Raw genomic sequence first — 8,308 nt, 5'->3', positions numbered from 1 at the left:
TTTTCTTACTGTTACCTAAATGTCAGAGTTTATTTATTTATTTTTACTTAGAGATAAAGAGAAAAAGAAGGGACTTCCCTGGCAGTCCAGTGGTTAAGACTTCATGCTATTAATGCAGGGGACCTGGGTTTGATCCCTGGTCAGGGAACTAAGTTCCCACATGCCCTGTGGTATGACCAAAAGATTAAAACAATAAATAATAAAAAAATTGCTCATTTAAAAGAAGAGAGAGAAAAGGAAGTATTGGCTTGGTAAATCTTTATGTAAAATTAATACAAAGATTTAGGTTTTTTTTCACACTTATTTTAACCAAGTCCTGATCTTTCATCATGTGTTTTGGAGATTATATCACATCTACGCATTTCTCCATAGTGTTTGCATAGGCCTTTGGGCAAAATTAATTATGACCTGATAATTTGATATAAAGGGAAATGATAAATGGCTCATATAACAGAACCAATCATAGTTGTTCCTAATAATTTTTTTCCTTCAATATCAGGTCCTCCACTGTCAAGGATATTATTAACCTGCTAATATTGGAGCTCCAAACTCAGCCACCACAAAGAGTTAAACAACTCTCCTCAACTGGGGTTTGAATTGCTTGTCAGAGCCGAGGTCAATCTCACTGTTAAATGACAGATGTTTGCCTGCAAATCCCTTGTATCTCTTCACGGGATATAAAGTTCAGTGCCTGGAACAACAGGGTGGTATTCTTTAATAACTGTTAAATTTATTCTTTAGAGATTTTACAAAGATGTCCTATTGCTCCTGGAGGGCTCCCTTGACACCCAACTCTGCATTTTCTTTTTGCATAATGCCTACAATTTAGAGCCACCAGGCTCCCTGTTGTATAGCTCCTGTATCCTTGGTTCAGTATAACCAAAATACTCATAAATCTCCTTTTCTTTCAGTAGCTTTCTGCAGCAGCTGGGGTATGACAGTGATGTCCCTGATCTATAATTCCACACAGCCCTGGGGTGAACAAACAGACCAATCCAGAGCTACTACGTCAGATAAAACGATGTTGTTTGCACAACTCAGTGTCCTCAAGAGGTAGTCATGTAATACTCCCAATTTGTATTCTGCATAAAACTCCTTTTACAAGTTATAAACTTCCTACAGGGAACAAACGTATCCAGCTAAAGGATGCTGAACATATGACTATGTAATGTAATTTTAGACTCAAAAGGAATGTGCTAAGCCTTTTACATCCTATAAGCTGAAAGCTATAAAGAACCCACAATTTCTGTTTGTGTGACATTCTTCACTTTGGAATTCTAATCAAGCAGTGTTTTCCTAAGACCTTGTGTTTGATATGCAGTGCTAGGAACATGGCTGATTAATATAAATATTTGAACTCAAAATATACATATCTTGAGACTTTATTCATAGTTATAAAAAATTGTTTCATTACTTGTGTTTCATTGACTTACATTTGAGTTGGCTATTAAATGATCTTATTATCACATTAATTATATTAGAGAGGTTTTGATTAAATGATTTACTTGTATTTTTATTTCCATTGTTGTTGTTCAGTCCCTCAGTCATGTCTGACTTTTGCCACCTGTGGACTGCAGCACACCAAACTTCCCTGTCCTTGACCGTCTCCCAGAGCTTGCTCAAACTCATGTCCATTGAGTTGGTGATGCCATCCAACCATCTCATCCTCTGTCATCTTCTCCTCCTGCCTTCAATCTTCCCCAGCATCAGGGTATTTTCCAATGAGTCAGTTCTTTGCATCAAGTGGCCAAAGTATTGGAGTTTCAGCTTCAGCATCAGTCCTTCCAATGAATATTCCGGACTGATTTCCTTTAGGATTGGCTAATTTGATCTCCTTGCAGGCCAAGTGACTCTCAAGAGTCTTCTCCAACACCACAGTTCAAAAGCATCAATTCTTCAGCTCTCAGCCTGCTTTATGGTCCAACTCTCACATCTGTACATGACTACTGGAAAAACCATAGCTTTGACTACATGGGCCTAGGTTGGCAAAGTAATGTCTTTGCTTTTTAATATGCTGTCTAGGTTTGTCATAGCTTTTCTTCCAAGGAACAAGCATCTTTTAATTTCAAGGCTGCACTCACAATCTGCAGTGATTTTAGAGCCCAAGAAAATAAAGTCTGTCACTGTCTCCATTGTTTCCCTATCTATTTGCCATGGAGTGATGGGACCAGATGCCATGATCTTAGTTTTCTAAATGTTGAGTTTTATGCCAGTTTTTTCACTCTGCTCTTTCATCAAGAGACTTTTTAGTTCCTCTTCGCTTTCTGTGATAAGGGTGTTATTATCTACGTATCTGAGGTTATTGATATTTCTCCTGGCAATCTTGATTCCAGCTTGTACTTCATCCAACCTGGCATTTCTCATGAAATACTCTACATGTAAGTTAAATAAGAAGGGTGACAATAAACAGCCTTGGCGTCTCCTTTCCCAATTTGGAACCAGTCCATTGTCCCATGTTAAGTTCTAACTGTAGCTTCTTGACCTACATACAGGTTTATCAGGAGGCAAGTAAGGTGATCTGGTATTTCTATATCTTGAAGAATTTACCACAGTTTGTTGTGATCCACACAAAGGCTTTGGTGTAGTCAGTGAAGCAGAAGTAGATGTTTTTTCTGGAATTCTCTTGCTTTCTCTATGATCCAACAGATGTTGGCAATTTGATCTCTGGTTTCTCTGCCTTTTCTAAATCTGTCTTGAACATCTGGGAGTTTTCAGTTCGTGTACTGTTGAAGCCTAGCTTGGAGAATTTTGAGCATTACTTTGCTAGCGTGTGAAATGCGTGCAACTATGATAGTTTGAACATTCTTTGGCATTGCCTTTTTTTGGGGGATTGAAATGAAGATACGTTTTTCAGTCCTGTGGCCACTGCTGAGTTATCCAAATTTGCTGGCATATTGGTGCAGCACTTTCACAGCGTCATCTTTTAGGATTTGAATAGCTCAGCTGGAATTCTATCACCTCCGTGGTACTTCCTAATTCTTCTCTCATTCGAGATCATGGATTCTTAATCTTGGCACTGCTGACATTTTGGACAGAATAATTCTTTGTTGTGGAAGGCTGTCCACAACATAATGTCCTGTGCATTATAAAATATTTAGCAACATGCTTGGCCTCTGTTTCATATATTCCAGTAAGATACTGCCAGTCATGACAATTGAAGATGTTTCTAGACATTGGCAAATGTCCTTTTGGAGGCAAAATCTTCCCTAGTTAAAACCACTATATTAAAAACAGCTGGGTGTGGAATTTGAACTCTAAATGTTTTGCTTAAATATATTAGGATTAAAAAAAAAAAAAAGGCAGCCTTAGATTCAGTTCTAAGGAGCATGCATAGGCTTTTTTTGACCTTTTCCCTCTACCCACCAATAAACCATACTGTAGGTATTTCTTTCTGCACTCGGTGTTGTAGGCCTCTGCACCCCAGAGGCATCTATGCCTTATTTTTTTCTTTTCCCTGTCTCTAGCTTCTAGTACAATGCATTGTACATGGTAGGTGCTCAAAAAAAATGAACTGGTTGTATGACTGAATGTTACAGTTATTTTTCTCTTGGAAGTATATATCTGTAAATATACAGATCTTTTTAAGAATAGATGTGTCCAGCTATTTTATTGTGTTTTGTGTTGTCTAACTTTTATAAGTTGGAGACTATTTTCATGAAGCATTAAAAAAAATAATTTTATTTATTTTTGGCTGCACTGAATCTGCTTTGCTTTGCATGGGCTTTCTCTAGTTGCGGGTAGCAGGGGCTACTCTTCATTGTGGTGCATGACCTTCTCATTGCTGTGGCTTCTCTTGTGTGGAGCACAGGCTCTAGGCGTGTGGGTTTAGTTGCAGCACACAGACTCGGAAGTTGCCGCTTGGGAGCTTTAAATCGCGGCCTCAGTAGTTGTGGCACACACGCTTGTTTGCTCCTCAGCATGTGGAGTCTTCTGGACCAGGGATCAAACTCATGCCCCCTGTACCAGCAGGCAGATTCCTATCCACTGCATTACTAGGGAAGTCCATGAAGCATTATTTGTTCACCTCACATACACCGAGTGCTTATTAGACATCAGACACTAGTGCTAGGAGCTGAGGATACAGTTAAAAATAGTCCTTGTCGTTGGAAGTCTTACCAAGGCTGAAGTGGGGCAATTACAATTCGGGAGTGACCTGCTCACTTAGGTCTATCTGACAGCATTGGTTTCCATAAAAAATAAAAATTGTGTGTGCCTAGAAACCACCTCTGGATACATGGCATGTTATAAACTTGGCCTCTAGACTTTCTGGGTTTCCCTTCTGCTTCAGAGATCCTAAATGATTTCTTTTTGCTTTTCCCATGCTCCAGAACACCAGAGGAGGAAATCTGGAGCCAACAGCCGTGGGCTTATCTTTGGGAAGTAGTCAGGAGGCAGTGATCTGGTCTTCAGAACACAGGGCCTGCCAGGAATGTAGAGGCAGCAATCCAAGGAAGCACAAGATGTTGTGTGAGAGAAGAAAGCGCAGAATAGTTTTCTTTCTCCTCTAGTTTCAGATGCCTCCCTAAGTTTCATTAGGATCAATTGGCTATCTGTGGGATACAGTAACAAAAATACTTCAAATTCTCCTGCTCTCACCCTTACTTCCTTATTAACTTATTCTCTTTAGTTCAGTGTAAAGTCCTCACCGCCACTCCAGCTTTCCACATATACCAGGGAAACTTTCTACCCACGTGTTCATGAATATTTGCTCGCACCGCTTGTGGTCACTGCCAGACACCGAGCTCTCCCACTGCATGACATCTCTGAAAGCTTCATCTGAATCTACATTTGGTATCCTGCCAGCAATATGTGATCCTACAGAGGTCTTTCTGACTTCATCTTTTACCTTACCGAGTATGCTGCTGGTACACTGGCCTTCTGTCTGCTCCACTGATAATCACACTTGCTTCTGTCTCATGGCCATTGTGTTTAGTGTTTTCTCTGCCCAGAATGCTCTTTGCCCAAACCATGGCATGACTGGGTCTCTTTCCTCATCATGACGTTAAACTCAGAGAGGTCTTCCCATGTAATCATCCTCTATCCCATTACCCTTTTACTACTCATTAGATCTAAAATCAGGGCTTCCCAGGTGGTTCAGTGGTCAAGAATCTGTCTGCTGATCCAGGAGACACGGGAGATGCAGGTTTGATCCCTGAATTGGGAAGATCCTCTGGAGAAGGAAATGGCAATCCACTCCAGTATTCTTTTTTTTTTTTTTTCCATTTATTTTTATTAGTTGGAGGCTAATTACTTTACATCATTGCAGTAGTTTTTGTCATACATTGAAATGAAGTAGCCATGGATTTACATGTATTCCCCATCCCAGTCCCCCCTCCCACCTCCCTCTCCACCCGATCCCTCTGGGTCTTCCCAGTGCACCAGGCCCGAGCACTTGTCTCATGCACCCAACCTGGGCTGGTGATCTGTTTCACCCTAGATAATATACATGTTTCGATGCTGTTCTCTTGAAACATCCCACCCTCGCCTTCTCCCAGAGTCCACAAGTCTGTTCTATACATCTGAGTCTCTCACTCCAGTATTCTTAACTGGGAAATCCCATGGACAGTGGAGCCTGGCTGGCTACAGTTCATGGGGTCACAGAAGAGTCAGACACAATTGAGCATGCATGCATGACAGCACGAGATGGAAAATCATTTTACTGACTTGTTTATCACCTGTCTGCTTCAGGAGAATGTAAGGTCCACGAAAAGAGAAATTTCTTGTGGAGCCTGTCCTTTGCACTGTAGGATGTTTAGCAGTGTTCCTGGGATCCACCCACTGGATGCCACCATCCCAATTTACTACAAGCTAAAATATCTCTGGCTGCTTGCTAAGTCACTTCAGTCACATCTGACTCTTTGCAACTCCATGGACTGTAGTCGGCCAGGCTCCTGTCTCTACATGGGATTCTCTAGGCAAGAATATTGGAGTGGGTTGCCATTTTCTTCTCCAGGGGATCTTCCCGACCCAGGGATTGAACCCAGGTTGCCGAATTGCAGACGGATTCTTTACCACCCAAGCCACCAGGGATCCCAGGAAACATCTCTGTGCTATGCTTGGTGGCTCTGTAAGGTCTGACTCTTAGTGATCCCATGGACTGCGGCCCGCCAGGCTCATCTGTCCAGGTCTCTAGATGTGCCAAATATCTGCCTGGGGGCAAAATCGCTCCTGGTTGAAAACCACTTTATTAAAGAGATCCAAAGCAGGAAAGTTGAACATCTGTATCTTACAGAGTTGTTGGAGACATAGTTTTTTATGGTTATTTTTATGATAATGTTGAGTAATATACCCTAAACTCAACGGTGGGCAGCAATATACATGTTTTGTTTTGTTTTCCATTTTGTTTTTCTCACGTCTGCAATTTTCCTGGGTTTGATATAATATTGGCTGGACTAGACAAGGTTTGATTTCAAGCTGCCAATTTGATCCAGTCTGTTCCTAGTATCTCTCCTTCTCTTTGGATCAGTGGCCACCTGAGTCCATTCATGATGAAAAGCAGATGTGCAAAAGGGAAAGCCCAATCATGCTAGTGTATTTCAAGCTTCTGCTGTTGTCACATTCTCAAAAATATAATTGAAAAAACAAGACACATGGCTAAGACCAAAGTCAAAGAGCAGGAAATACATCTGCAGTGGGAAGGGGAAGAGGGTTGAGTATTTGCTGAATGGAAACCCAAAGATTCAGACGGATCCTTCAGTTTCACTCCCAGTTCTCTATTTGGACATAGAACAATAGACAAGAGCAGGAGACAATTCTAGGTGATAATCACACTAAAATCTTCTCTGACAATTCAGATTTTAGTAATGAGTCCTTCTAGCTTTCCCCTCAGAATTAGTTGATTTCAGGATGACTCTTCATTTAATTTTAATCTGAGACTTTAAGGTAGAACACTCCTATACAAAGTTTTGATAAAAGTATTTGACTGTTGTCCTTTGGAGGGTCTTTAAAGAACAGAGCTGTTATTAATTTGCTTTAAAAATAGAGAGATTTGTTTATTCACTTACTTTCGGCTGTGCTGGGTCTTCATTGCTGCGTGGGCTTTCTCTAGCTGTGGCGAGCAGGAGCCACTCTGCAGTGACAGTGCTCGGCTTCTCACGGCCGTGGCTTCTTTTGTTGCACAGGCTCTGGGGTGTGTGGGCTTCTGTAGCTACTGTTTCTGGTCTCCAAGGCACAGGCTCAATAGTTGTAGCACATGGGCTTCGTTGCTCCACAGGATGAGGGATCTTCCGGGACCAGGGATCAAACGCGTGTGCTCTGCATTGCAAGGCAGACTTTTAACCCCTGGACCACCGGGGAAGCTCGAATTTGCCTTTTAATAATGTTCTTTTACACATATCATAAAGTCCATTAGGAGGTTCAGTCAGTTGTGATTGTGTTTTATTGCAAATGGTAAAATCTGATTTCCATTGGCTTAAACAAAAAGGGTTTACTTTTCTCACGTGAGGAATCTGGAGTCAGACAACTACTGATGTTGGCTCAGCTGCTCAGTGTCTCTGAGTCAGCCTATCGATCCTTCTGGCCTTTCCCTCATCAGCTCAAGACACTTCTGCAGCTCCAAGCAATGTGTTTTCTACATTTAAGGCGGGAAGAAGGGATTGCAGGAAGGCAGTTCCCAGACATATCCATCTCTGTTAGTGGGAAGGCAAATATCTTTCTGGAAATTCTCTGGCAGACGTCTGCTTGTGTCTCTTTGGCCAGACTGGTCACTGGCCATCTCTAGCTCTGCTGAGTGGAAGATGGCAAGAAAGATGACTGGCAAAGACGGTTGAGTCAGTTTCCCAACAAGCCCTGAGGAATGGTTTTGATATGCTATGATTCAGAGGTAAGCAATAGCAATAAATAAATAGCTATAGTAATAGCCTTACTTGGTCAAACATGGACACATCAGGGACTGCATTAGTTGCCTTGCATTTATTGTTATTTAGTCCTCATCCAAACTTGGCTCAGAAAAACTGAGGCTCAGAATGATTAAGTAATTCCCCCAGATCCATCATAGTGCAGTACACACAGCTGGTAAATAGAAAAGCTGTAATTGATACCAGTTCTATCTGATTCTGAAGTTTGTGCCCTCAACTTTGTTATGCGTACACTTTAATAGGTGAATAATTTTAAAATCAAGAATTCATAGACTTTTTTTGTACTCTCCCACTTAGTGAAGTTGACGAAATTCCAGTTGAGCTATTTCAAATCCTAAAAGATGATGCTGTGAAAGTGCTGCACTCAATATGTCAGCAAATTGAGTGGCCAGCTCAGCAGTGGCCACAGGACTGGAAAAGGTCAGTTTTCATTCCAATCCCAAAGAAGGTCA

The sequence above is a fragment of the Odocoileus virginianus genome, chromosome 5 (assembly GCF_023699985.2).
Source record: "Odocoileus virginianus isolate 20LAN1187 ecotype Illinois chromosome 5, Ovbor_1.2, whole genome shotgun sequence".
NCBI classification, from domain to species: domain Eukaryota; kingdom Metazoa; phylum Chordata; class Mammalia; order Artiodactyla; family Cervidae; genus Odocoileus; species Odocoileus virginianus.
The sequence above is the reverse complement of the archived record's forward strand: the minus strand, read 5'-3'. Positions refer to the sequence as shown.